Genomic DNA, 13,684 nt, shown 5'->3' on the forward strand with positions numbered 1-13,684 from the left:
TCTCTCTATCTTGGATCGTCACATCCCTTTGTGTCTGCTCTTTATTTATGATGATAGCTCTCTATTCTTGAATGGCAATGCTCTTGTAATAAATCTCCATAAAAAGCCGATTCTCAGTTCGAGTTACTGCAGTCTGAATATGAGGGAGATAGTTTAAACACACACACTGTCTGTCCTCTTTTAGAAATTCTGTGACAGGCTCCACTCAGAACTTCTTTCAATTTGACTGGACTGCAGCTCAACCTAATGTCAACTTACCATAATTCTTTTATGCGGAAGGCTATTATTCCATTAGGCTTTTCTCTCTTGTTGTCTAATATTCAAAGAGGATTAGTGAGAAATTATTGAAGAATTTTCTTCATCTCAGATCTTTTGCCCCATACGGTTCTTTATTTTAAAGGCACAGTGGAGAATCTTCTATTTCCTATTGTTAACCTTCTTTATACAGAGGCCTTGGAGATAGACGTGAAAATTTTTAATTTCTCTAGGAGTTTGTTATAGAGAGGAAAAATGATTTGGATTTCACAATTTTATCAATTTCAAGTCAAAATTTTCCCTACTTGACTCATCGTCCCTTCTTTGCTGCGCAGTTATTGGAGACAATTTAGCGCCAAAGGGAGGGAATTGGCATGGGGAGATGGTTTTCTGTTGTAAAATGGGATTTGCACGCTTTCAGTTTGGGACAGGTGTCCATGTACTTTCTCAAAAAAAAAAAAAGGAGGGAGGGGTTTCACAAGTTGTAAACTTTGCTACCAAGTACACAATGGAGACTTCCAGTTTCCAGTTCCTAAAGTAAGGAGCTTAGAATTTACCACAGAGTTCAAAAGACTGAAAAATCAGCAACTTGGAGTTCTCATCATGGCTCAGCGGTAAGGAACCCAACTAGTATCTGTGAGGATGCGGGTTCGATCCCTGGCCTCACTCCGTGGGATAAGGATCCAGCACTGCTGTGAGTTGAGGTGTTGTCGCAGACACATCTCAGATCCCGCATTCCTGTGGCTGTGACATAGGCCAGCAGTGACAGCTCTGATTCAACCCTAGCCTGGGAGCCTCCATATGCCACAGACGCAGCCCTTAAAAAAAAAAAAAGAAAAAAAGCAACTGCTCTTGGATCCATAAGAGAGGTGAGGACACAGAGCAAAGTGCTGCCCACAGATTGGAAAGACAAGCAAAGACAGGGAGTCACGGCTGACTGGAGCCGACTCAGGAGTGAAGGGGCCACAAGAACCAGCACGGGCAGGAAAACCTGACCTGAAATGGCTGAATTGTTGGAGGCTTGGTGGAGACAACTGAGAGTTAAAAACCCCAGAGGGACCTGTCGTGGAGGCCCCACCATACTGTGAGACTGACTTCCAGGACTTCCACCAGAGACCCCCCAGTCAATATCAAAGAAAAATGCCCTTGTGTTTCTCAAAGGGGGACGAGAAAAAGAACCATTTTTGAGATACTTTGTTCTTCTCAACAAGGCCTGCCCTCAGGGGAAACTAGTTAAAAGAGCCTAACTGACCTGGAGCTAGGGAAATACCCAACTCCAGCAGGCTCCAGCCTTCCCTGTGGGAGAAGCCAAGTACCCAACTCCAGCTGCGCAGTCTGGCAGCCTGTCCCATCTAAGAGGAAAGAAAGAAACTGAGAAATATTTGTGAAGTTCACAGCCAGAGGCATAGTCTCACTAAACATCTGAGACCTAACTAACCACGGGACCATGGAATGCTTCCCCTTCCCCCTACACCTTACCACCACATCACTAAACACCTATTTACAGCAGTTCCTTTTACCAACTGTATCACACCAGATCTCAGGAAAAAACTGCAAGGCACACTAAAAGGCAAAAAAGAAACAAAAACACAGTTTGAAGAGACGGGGCAAACACCAGAACCAGACCAGGCAGGAATGTTGGAATTATCATAGCAGGAACTTTAAACAATTATGATTCATATGCCAGGGGCTCTAATGGATAAAGAAGATGGCACATAAGAACAGGTGGGAAATGGAAACAGAGAGATGGAAATCCCAAGTATATGGTAGCAGTTCTAAGACTGTGCCTTTGTCTTATTTCAAATTTCTAACAACCTGCATTGTAAATTTCTTGAGCCTTTCTTCCACGAAGCCAAGATCAATGATCTTCTATGCCTACAAATCCACTTCCATCCTTTGATCTCAAGAGGAAAACCTCCTTTTGGTGTGTCTCAGAAGCCATGTCCACAACCACAATGGACCAGGAGACTTGCGTTACCATCAGGTGCCCTGTGGAGGCTAAGATGCTACTATGGAAACCACAGGTCTCCAAGAGCCAATGGTGGCATCTGATTGAGCCATTACATCCCAGAAAATATAGAAGTCAGTGGTCAAGAAGTAAATGTCTATTCTTTTGAATTGTTTTCATTTCCTTATTAACCACAATTGTATTTGTGGTGTAAATTTGGTTTTACTTTTAGTGTTTTCATGAAGAAGCTACTTAATTGAAAAGGATTCAGAATCAGCACTGGAATATATCAGATTTAGGTTTGATGGTTGACTATCACGCCATCTATATTTAATAACCCACTGCTCCAATGTTCTGAATAACAATACCATGGCCATCAGAAGCAGTTTATTCTCTTCTCTGAATTTCTGACATGTAACAAATTCAGTAATTATTGGAACCTTCTGGTATCTCATTGTATTGGCATTGACGTTCTCTGTGGCTTTTACTTTTCCAAATGTAGACAAAGCTCCTGAGGGGGAGTTCTATATTTTAGGCCAATACTAAGGTACTAGGTTATTCTCATTGGTTTTTGCTTTATATTGATTTGGATTTTTAGAATCTTTTTCTACCATGAACCCCAGCCATGACCAATGGTGGGAGTATAAGCAGAATTGCTGACCTTCAAATGGAAACTAGTGACAAGGTTACTTTTCTTTTCCCTTTTTCTGCTGCTCTCTTTTTTCTCAGTTTCTCATTTACACCCATGCTTTGCAAAGAGTAACAGACCCACTGGAGGTGGGATGAATATAAGAATGGATTTTTGAGACAGAAAGCAAAGGCCATAGACTCCTTAACGGCAGGGTCTTGCATTATCACTACTGCAGCCTCAGCCCTGCATAGTACCAAGCACATAGTAGGCACTCAACTAAATGTTGAAAGAATGAAAGGCAAAAACACAGGAAGGAATTTGCAACTGAGGGGAAAAAATTCTAGACATTTCACTATGAAGGTGTCAGGAAGGACAGTGCTCCATCTTCAATCATTTTGAGTTTAAGTGGAAATTCTGTTTGTATTAAATTTTGTGGGCTTTCTAATTGAGTTTTGAAGATTCTTTCATTGAAATCAAAATATTTTTCCATAAACTGTATCTTTGTCACTAAAAAAAAAAAAGGTTTTCTGCTAACAGAAATGCATAAATCAAATAATTGTGACTGAGATGATATGGCATGCTTTTCCAAGTTTTAATTTTGAATAGTTTGTATATCTATCCCAGAGCATTCTTTCCAAAACTCAAATTTCTCTTTTTTGTTACCCATCCAGACCTTGATTTTTTTTTTAATACATCCAGCAATTTTTATAAAACATGAGTGTTTGGATTGTTTCCAGACAAGTAATGAAATTTTCAAGTGTGAGATTTTCTTTGTGTTTTCTGTGGAATTGTGGAGGGCTCAGTTTGACGGCTGGCAAAGAAAAAGGAGCCATTGACCGAAGTAAAATAATCACCCACACCCTTGATTCTGGCAGTGGTTCAGATGTGCTTTTTGGTAAAACCTCGTGGACAGGCTCAAGCTCTGGGGAAGGCTTTAGCTGCCGTGGGCCCTTGCTGGTCCCTGGCAAACTCCAGCTCTCAAAGGCCCACCCCTAGGATGGCCTGGCGTGTACTCACCACACTTTCAAAAGCAGAGAAGAAAACCCCAGGCAGGTCTGTCTGTCTTGCACTGCTCCTTAAAAGACAAGTTTCCATGTTCGTAGGCAGTGGACTCATCTGTTCGCCATTCAAATAAACATCATGTAAAATCAGTATTCCATAGGATGAGATTACAATCTCATAAAACTCAGGCTCTCCAGACCTCTCTCCCAAAGCAACTCTAGAGCCAGGCCCACCTCCAGTCACTTAGATGAACAGAGACCCAGACGGACATGAGGAACTGGTAACAGCTGCCTGTTTCTGTGGCTGGAAGGAAGAGGAGACCTGGGTACAATGGGAAAGTCATTGTGGTATCTTGCTTTTCATTTACACCCTTGAGTCTGAACAGGCGGGAATTTTCTTGGAGTGGTTTACATTTACATAACTAATTGCTAATCATTTGCCAATTTTATTGTCACCTATTGAGCAGCTAGAGGACAAGAGTTTGGGGTTATTCCCTTCCTCAGAAAGAGACTGCCACAACTGCACATATAGTTATGGAAGTTGGTTATGGGCGCAGGCATCTAAGCCTAAAGGATGTTTGTCAAGGACCAGAAATCTATCTGGAACACTCCCAAACTCCATGCCTCTTTCCTTTCCCCACCCAGCACCCTTTATTTAATCACGGTTTAATGAGGGAGGTAGTCTAGGCCTTTTGCTTTTCACCTTCTCCATCCTGATGATGTTGGGAACTGTGCCAAGCTGAGGTAGCTTTTCTCTCCAGGTTGTTACTTAAATGCAAGGCCATCTGCCCTTTCTAAGTATGTTATCCTATAGATGTATGTTCATCCCATTAGGTGCCCTCTTCCACACTCAAACAAAAGGAAAGCATTATTAGTTTCCCTCTGTATTATTCAGGTATCTTTCTGTATCCAGAACAGAGCAAAAAACTCCCGGTAAATGTAACGCAGAAAAAGTTCAACGGTAGACTTATCTTCAGGTGAGCTACCCAGGAACTCAGAGAATGCCATCAGGAGGTGGCTTCCTTCTCCCCATCTCTTGACTTTGCTTTCTTCTGCGTTGGCTCTGTTCTCAGGCCCAATCTTCCACCCTGAGGGAGAGACAGCTGCCCACACCGCCAGGCTTATTATCTTCAGAGTCGCTCTAGCAAAAGAGGGATTCTCTCATTTCAACACAGCCAACACAAAGTCCTAGAATTGTCTCAGGTTGCTGTGATTGAGTTATGTGCTTAACCACAATCACTGTGCCCAGGAAGTGGAATGTGTAGATGGCCCAGCATGGCTGGACAGAGTCCTGTCACCAGGATAGGATGAGACAGATGCTAGGCAAGAAAAGCCACAAACTTCCACTATCCCAACTCTGATGACAAGGGACGAAGGAGAGATAGAATCAAGGATGAAAAAGAAAAGCAGAAGCTCTTGTCACACACTTATAAAAAGAATGACTGTTAAACCCCTAAAAAATGATCAGGTCAGTGCACCCAACTGTTTTCTACCTCCAGGTCTGATTGTTATCTGACCCACAGGCTTCAAAAATACTTCCGCAAGTAAATATAATCCAGTGTTGCATCCATCCAGATAGTCCAATATAAAAGAAAAAGATGAGAGATATGGGGGATATTATGAGTCTTTGATGGTCTTTTGGCTCCTTCCCAAATTCCTTTGCGTTTGGATGCATGCATCTATAACTTACTTTATAGCTGCCCATGCAATTGTGATTGTCGCTGAGAACATAAACAATCCCAATCCAAGTTTTCCAGCAATTCTCCAAGAGGAAGCATCAATGTGGACACACTAATAAGTGGCAATTAGACTTAAAGAATACAACCAGGACAACACACAAAAAGAACAGCTGTTTAGAAAGGCTATACATCCTAGTGGATTTTGTATAAATTTTTTTTATGAACATAGTCTATAAATTTTGAGAAAGTGGTGATAACTTGCTTTATTTCCATCTGGAGGAAGCAGACTTTTAGAGAAGAAAAAGGCCTCTGGACGTATTCGAATATTTGGAGAACAGAAAGGCATGTAAGACATAAGGAATCAGGAATAAACAATAAGAAGTTGGAGCAGGGAAAAAAAATAATTACAATTTAAAAAGCCAACCATTATCAATCACTTACCATGCCCAGGCACTACACTAAGTGCTTTACAGGCCTGCTTATTTAACCCTCCTACCTACCCAGTTAGGCATGTAACCATTACTATTCCGGTTTTACAGATGAGAACAATGAGGCTGTGTATAGAGGTTAAGAACATTCCCAAAGTCACATGTGAAAACCCATCCCAGAGTAGAAACCCAGCACTATTTTTGCCCAGCTCCCCTGTCTCATCTGGTTGCTTCTTGCAGCAGGGTCTGTCTTGATGGTCAGGATAGCTTAGCTCCAAGTTGGCTGAGACCTGAACACAGACACCTCTAGAGATAGAAGGGTCAGGAGATGCCCCAGCAGAAGGGATAAGAGAGGAGGCCTGGTGATGGTGACCATCAGAGTCAAGCAAGTCCATCCATTTTAGACAAAAATCCAAGATGCCAAACAGGCAGAGAGGAGCACAGCCCAAGAGGGAATCTGGTAAAAGACTGAGGGTTCTATGAGCATCAGGAAGGTCCAGCAGCAAAATGAAGGCACACAGCCTTGGACATTAAGATTTCAGGGGTAGGACCTCATTCCCCATAGGATTTTAATGGGTAGGGAAGAACCCCAGGCCCAGAGAAAGTGGAGGCGTAATGCAAATACTAACAGTATCTCGTAGCGGACCAGGACTTTGCGGGTTACAAAAAAGCACAGAAAGTGCTTTCCTATGTGTCTCTACTTTGGTCTTCTCCTAACAACCCTATGAGCTTGGCATAATAAGCCCCACTTTTAAATGAAGAAAATGAACATGGAAATTTCTCACTCAAAGCCAGTGGCAGAGCTGGAACCTGAACCCAGGAGTTTTGACTCTAAGCCTAGCACTCTTGTTTACCGTAGGGCAGCTGAGCCACCCACCACAACAGAAACTCATTTTATCAGAGCCAGTGTCTGAGATGGGAGTTTGGTCACTAGGCAACACACAAGATGCCAGCTGCTGGGGGAGAAAGGTATGAGGCTGAGACTCAAATGAGCATGTTTTTTTTTTTTTCTCCTCAGTCGACACATATAAGTCCCACTCTGTTTTAAGAAAAGAGAACCCCTGTCTTCCACACCAGGAATCTCCAGATAGCAGTCATTTGATAAATATTGTATTGAGTGCCTACCATGTGCCAGGCACTGGGAAGTCAACAGTGAATTCAGCAACAGCCCTTACTGTTCTGAAGTTTATAGTTTACTGGGGGATAAATAAGCAAATAGGTAATTAAGTATAGAGGCTAGAAATTCTATACAGCCGGAACTTTTTCCTGAGCAAGCATAAGAAAATAATATAATCCATAATGTCTGCATTAAAGATTTTCCAGGATCTTACATCAATGTAAACCCATCATGACATAACGTTCTAGCATTACTGATATTGCTCAATAAGTTCCTAAGAAGGGCATCTGATTCAGAATTAGGAGCTATGGGCGAAATTATATCTGGGATGGGTAAAGTTTTGACCCTAAAACAACAAGGCTTTCTTGGCCTCTGAGCTATTCTACCTAGTATCCTGCGCTTTTTCAGCTGCCTCATTTATCGGGTCATCATCTCTCACTGTCCCTTTCTCTCTGCTTGTCCACATGCAAGTCTTCCTTAAGAGCCCCTTAATTCAACCCATCAGCAAAACCCTCAGCTGTAAAGTGTCCTATGGCACGTACTCAGCACTGAACACATGTGCCCTGCCTTGTCTTTCACCTCTTCCTTTATCTCCCCAGATAGGTGATAAAAGCCTCCAGGATAGACTTTGGGGCCCATACCTTTTTGTAGGTGTGTGATATTTGGGCCTGCATTTAGCACTCACCAACCAAGGAGTAAATGGTCCTCTGGGCTAGGTTAACATCAGGAGTTTTGTCCATCCAGATCTTGAACTACAGAGAAAAGATAAGAGGATTATTTTTTAAGTCAACATGTAGCTCCTAAAAGCAACTCTGATTGCCTATCCCTGACAGATGAAACCTTCCCCCCCGCCCCCGAAGCCATTTCTTTCTATCAGAAACAGCACCCAGAGGAGAACAAGTAGATTTAAATTTAGTTATTTTCCCCCATCTTTAATTTTCCATGTTATTATTTTTTAAATGGTGGTGGTGAAGGTAATGAACAATTTCATTCATTTGCTGTTCTTGATACTTTTTTAACCTCAGCTGAGCATGTTCTGCACTTAGAAATGCCTACAAAATTGCTAAAACTCCAAAGGGTATTTTTCAGCTTCTGGTTTTACCAAACTGTAGTTCACCAAACCTCCCTTAATCAACTAGGTTGAGAATTCCCCAATGGGATGTCAGGCACGGATAAGCATGTTGTAAATAGAACAATTAAAGGGCTAGTTCACACCTCATCAAATTGCTTAACCACCTGATAACAGTAACTACACACATTCCTCATAAGATACACGGGGCAAGGAGGTAAATCAGAGGCCAGTTTTTCTGAAGTGAGACACCCCTACCCTTTAACTGAGGTCTGGTATTACTCTGACGAAGGCTGGGGTAAACTTGCGCAGTATCATCTACTGGTCAGGAAATTATCTGCACCAGGCCTCTCAATGGGGAGTGCAAATTCTGATCCAGAAATCCCATTAGGCGAGGCAGGTTTCCCTTCCTAATTGCAACCTTTGAGACACAAAGAGTAGTATCAGATCTTGGATTCTTTTTACCCCAACTTTCCTCCAATAACGCTTTCACCCATATCATCGCATTTTCTCTTCTGAGAAGAAAAGCACATATTACTTTACAGATGGAGAAACCAAGGCATAGATAAGTAGAGAAGTCCGGCCAGGGTCACCCTTGCAGAGGTCAAGCCAAAAGGCAGCAATGTGACCTGAGGTCAGTTTGGACTGGAGCCTGTGTGGTTTCCTGGAAGGGTCATGAAATGGTAACCCCCGATGACTCACTGGGGGCCACCTATTCACTTTACGGAGTTGCAGATAAGGCCTGAGAAAGTAAGTAGCACACCTTGTCTGAAGCCCCCAGGATATGACCCCGTCTTTGCAATCCCCATTTGGGTCCCTTCTCCATACTGCACGTCTAACAGAGGTATTGATGGAGGATTTATTTTTAAAGATTGAAAAGTGGACCAGGTGTGGTGACAGAATTTTCAGTCTGCTTCCCAGGGCACTTTCGCTCTTTGAAGTGAGGAATTTGGACAACACGCACCTTTAAGTGGAGGATGCAAACTGAATGTGATGCTGCAGAAATCTAGAGGCTGAGACTTATTCCCATGGGGCAGGGGCTGGAAACCACAATGACAGCAGGGGCAGGTGGGAACTGTCAAGGAGAGAGGCCAAGGAGCAGAGCCTAGGGAGGACTAAGTCCCTGCCTCTGGCAGGCAGCCCCAGCTGATTATGGCATTAAAGGAAGACAAGGCCCTTTTTAAAGAAAAACAGGAAAGCTGAATTCAAGTGTCAGCAACGAGTTGGAAAAAAATTTTAAATGCCAGGTGTGCCTATAGATATAGGAAGATACTTACTCCTTCTTTTATTCATTCTTTCTATGGGCTTACGAGTTGCAACCTCTGTTGGAGGATTTCCCACACTGACCCACACTCACATGGACTGGTGCACATAGAGTTCGTAGGACTCAGTCATAAAGTTTTCACCTGTGTAAGAATTTGTTTGCTTGCTCCTTAGAGGTCTTTGGACAGTAACCTTAAACTCCATATAGACGATCCAGCTCTCTTTCTTTTACAAATGATTGTGACTTCAAATTCAACAAGTATTGGGGTTCCTGTTGTGGCTCAGCAGGTTAAAAACCCAACATAGTGTCTGTGAGGATACCAGTTCAATCCCTGGCCTCACTCAGTGGGTTATAGATCTGGTGTTGCCGCAAGCTGCAGCATAGGTCATAGATGCAGCTTGGACCTGGCGTTACTGAGGCTGTGGTATAGGCCAGCAGCTGCAGCTCCGATGCAGCTGCTGGCCTGGGAACTTCCATATGCCGTGGGTGCAGCCCTAAAAAAAAAAAAAAAAAAAAAAAAAAATCAACAGGTATTGAGGACCTTTTTGTGTGTTTCTTCTTATTTTGTTTCCATCACAACCCAGCAAGGGGAGGAGAGGCAGTCATAATATCCCCATTTTACATATGAGGTCGCTGAAGATCAGAGAAAGTTAAGTCACCTGGATCGTATTTCCACAAGGTGCCCTGCTCCATTCAAGCCCAGTCTTCTGCCTCCGAGTCCCAAGTTCTTCCCACCTGACTGAGGTGCGTCCCCAGATCCCTCAGCACTACAGACCCTGAGAGCACCTCCCACCCCTACTGCGGATGAGATCTAGTTCCAGAGCCTCTGAAAGCTCAAAGTCCACAGTAGCAAAGGGGGGGTCCTCACACCCCATCTCTCCTGATGTTTAAGAACGGGCTGGCATGGGGCAAATGGTAAATAACGTTTGATTTGGTAATGGCTCTTTAGTTTTAAATCACTTCAGCATTTACTTTTAATTAATTTCTTTAAATTAGATGACTCGTACTTGTAAATATTTGCTTTTCTGTGAAAGCTTTTACTTAAATTATTAAGGCTTCAGCTTCGTGACTGACTTTAAGAATGGAGGTTGTGGAGTTCCTGTCGTGGCTCAGCGGTTAGCGAACCTGATTACCATCCATGAGGACGTGGGTTCGATCCCTGGCCTCGCTCAGTGGGTTAAGGATCTAGCATTGCCGTGAGCTATGGTGTGGGTTGCCAACACGGCTCAGATCTGGCCTGGCTGTGGCTGTGGCTGTGGCCGGCGGCTACAACTCTGATTGGACCCCTGGCCTGGGAGCCTCCATATGCCATGGGTGCAGCCTTAAAAAGACAAAAGACCAAAAAAAAGAATGGAGGTTGCTGCTGTGCCAAGAGCAGAATGCATCTGATCAAACAGGAGGACATGGTTTCCTATTGGCACATGTGCCAGCAGCAAGTATGGACAAGGACAAGGCAGCCCTCAAAGAAACAGAAGTAAAGGCGAATTTATAGTTTTCTTTGAATTGTTCAAAGAATAAATCAATAAATCAGGGAGTTAGAGAATAAATGTGGATGAAATAACAGCTGAAGGGGCTCACTCAGAGTAAAAGCTTGTCTTGCTCTGCCTTTTTTAAAAGCACTCATCAATGGCTCTGGATCCACATCTCAGTTCACTAAAGGGAGTGGAGGTGGAGGCATGAGAGGAGGGTTGTAGAAAGGCTCAGGACAGTAACCATACGAGAACACTGGAGACCAAAAAAAAAAAAAAAAAAAAAAAAGTGATGATGAGAGCGGAGTAATTTCCTAGTAGCCCCAATCAGTCTGGGCTATTATAAGCCTTGATTTGCTAGCTGCTCCATTCTAGCAGCATCAAAGGCGAGGACGGAATGCGAAGAAACTGGGCTGACAGTCGGGCTGTATTACAGCAGAAAGGGAAGTGGCACCAAATGCTCTAATTTCAATAAAAGGGGATTTGAAAGTAAAAGGTTGGTAATGACATTAATAACCAGTCTTTACCAGCCATGTAATGATCAGCCAGAGGATGAAGAGACCAAGGCAGGTTGGGGGAGCTCAGAGCTAGTCATCAGCACCTAAGACTCTCTTAATAACTTTTTATTATTTTTCGAAAATCATTTCGACAATACCGTTCAGTAACCTTTGTGCTGTAAATCCATTTCATCTGCAAAACCGAGAGCTGAGGAGAATGTGATATCACATAGAGTCTGTCATGCTGATGCCATCGCCAAAGCCCGCTGCCAAATAACGAGCTGGAGCGCAGACGAGAGGGCTGAGGGCTGAGGGCTGAGGGCCCCCACCCCCACCCCCCGTCTGGCCTTGGAACCTGCTCAGTGCAGACAGGAGGTGAAGGCCCACAATGACTCCCCCACCAACACACACACACACACACACACCTCTGTGAAAAGTACCACGAGGTGCCTCAATTCCACACCAGAATTTACACGGAGGGGCCAAACACACTTCCATCTGTTATCTGGTGGAAATTAGAGAAGGGGGCTGCCTCACTGACTTAGTGCTGGGCATCAGAGAGATTGTTAGAACATCAATCTTTGATATATGCCCAAGCAGGACTGTGGCTGAATCAGTTCTCAGAAACCACACTTCATCCACAGGGAGCTCCAGAGCCAGACACCTCCTCCATGTGTCCTCTCCAAAGGAGGCCAGAACCAGGAAGCTCATGTCACTGATGAGAGGAGGAGGAAAGTCCTTTTCACAGGGAACCTGCCTGGAGATGAGATCAGGTCAGCCTCTGGAGGTGCTGACGTCAAAGCCTTCCTGCCAAACGGACACCCAGCGCACCTCATTTACCCACTGGTCCCTGGTCCATTTGTCCACCAACTACCTTAGATACCGCCATGCTTTTTTTTTTTCTGTCTTTTTAGGGCTGCACTTGCAGCATACAGAGGTTCCTAGGCTAGGGGTCGAATCCAAGCTACAGCTGCCAACCACAGCCACAGCCACAGCCACACCAATGGCAATGCTGGGTCCTTAACCCACTGAGTGAGGCCAAGAGTTGAACCTGTGTCCTCATGGATGCTAGTCAGATTTGTTTCCACTGAGCTGTGACAGGAACTTCTCATTTCTTAAGGCAGAAAGTGAACCCAGAGATTTATGGAATATGATCTATAAACCTCATTTAGTCTTATAAATTTGGAGAAAAGATAACCTGATTTTTTTAAAAAAAATAAATAAAAGCATTTGGCAGATCTCATATTCAGGCACAAGCAAAAAAAAACTTTTAAACCAGTTAAACTGTTGGGATTTAAGTTCAAGACTATCACATCCCCAAAAAAGTATAAATGCTCAGAGGTTCTGAAAGAGAACGGAACTCATTGTCTTCACAAATTGTGCCATGTTTTCATTTGATAATAAGTGTGATGTGCTCAAAATTGCTTCAAAGTTGTTGGCAACTGGCTTGATGGTTAACAAAATTCAACATCCTTCAGATTCATGTGCACCTGCCTCTGTGCTGTTGAACTGCTCTTTTGTGAAGCTGGCCCTCAACTTGGCCAGCCTGTCATTGGCCCTAATATACTATTGCTAGCCCAACTGAAAAGGGATTTGAGCATAAAGTAAAGCCAGAGCAGTGAGGATGAACAGCCAAGAATATTTTCTAGAATATTTTCTAGAGAGCATTTCCTAAAACCCAACATCTGGCTGGAGTGAGGATGACAGCGAGGAGTCTAGATTTCTGGTGTGACTGGCTGTGTGGATTACGTCATTCTTCAAAGGGACCACTGAAGGAGCAGCAGTCTTGGGGAGGGGTCACTGTTTAATTTTGTACCTGTGAGGTGTGAGGTGCCTACAGTATTTCCAAGTGGGGCTGCTGCATAGGTAATTCACATCACTCCTCTGCTCTAGAGTCTCCTAAATAAAAGTCACACACCTTAATCCTCCCCAGACTGAACTGCTTCCCCCTCACCCACTGTTCACGAGAAGGCATCAGAAGAATGTCTCTGATTCCTCTTACCTGCTGCCAGTAGGCACATTGTAAGCAGGTAAGAACAAGAGGGGTCAGAGGCTGCACGGTCTAGCTTAGTGGTCAAGCATGAGGCCTCTGGGTCAGACTGCTCAGGCTTAAATATAGGCCCTGCCACTTCCTGTGTGACCTTGGTCAAGTTACTTAGCCTCCGTGTTCTTCTGCTTCCTCACCTCCAAACCAGGGATAACACTAGTACCTACCTTGTGGCACGCTGTGAGGAATAACCATGTTTACATGGGGAAAATGCTTAGGATGGAGCCTGGCACAGAAAGAGCCACTGTGCTTGGCAGGCTTCGAATCTTTGCAATGCTT

At 43.8% G+C, this 13,684-nt stretch overlaps 1 protein-coding gene across 7 annotated transcripts in view; it reads left to right on the forward strand.

Moving 5' to 3' along the window:
• The window catches only part of PARD3B (par-3 family cell polarity regulator beta), a 1,028,888-nt gene that overhangs the window by 992,553 nt on the left and 22,651 nt on the right, over positions 1-13,684 (forward strand). The gene's annotated exons all lie outside the window — the stretch shown is intronic.

Source organism: Sus scrofa, chromosome 15 (genome assembly GCF_054392235.1).
Source record: "Sus scrofa isolate SSC_HxYL_T2T_F1_AM1 chromosome 15, Sscrofa_HxYL_maternal_Yorkshire_Landrace_v2.0, whole genome shotgun sequence".
NCBI lineage: Eukaryota > Metazoa > Chordata > Mammalia > Artiodactyla > Suidae > Sus > Sus scrofa.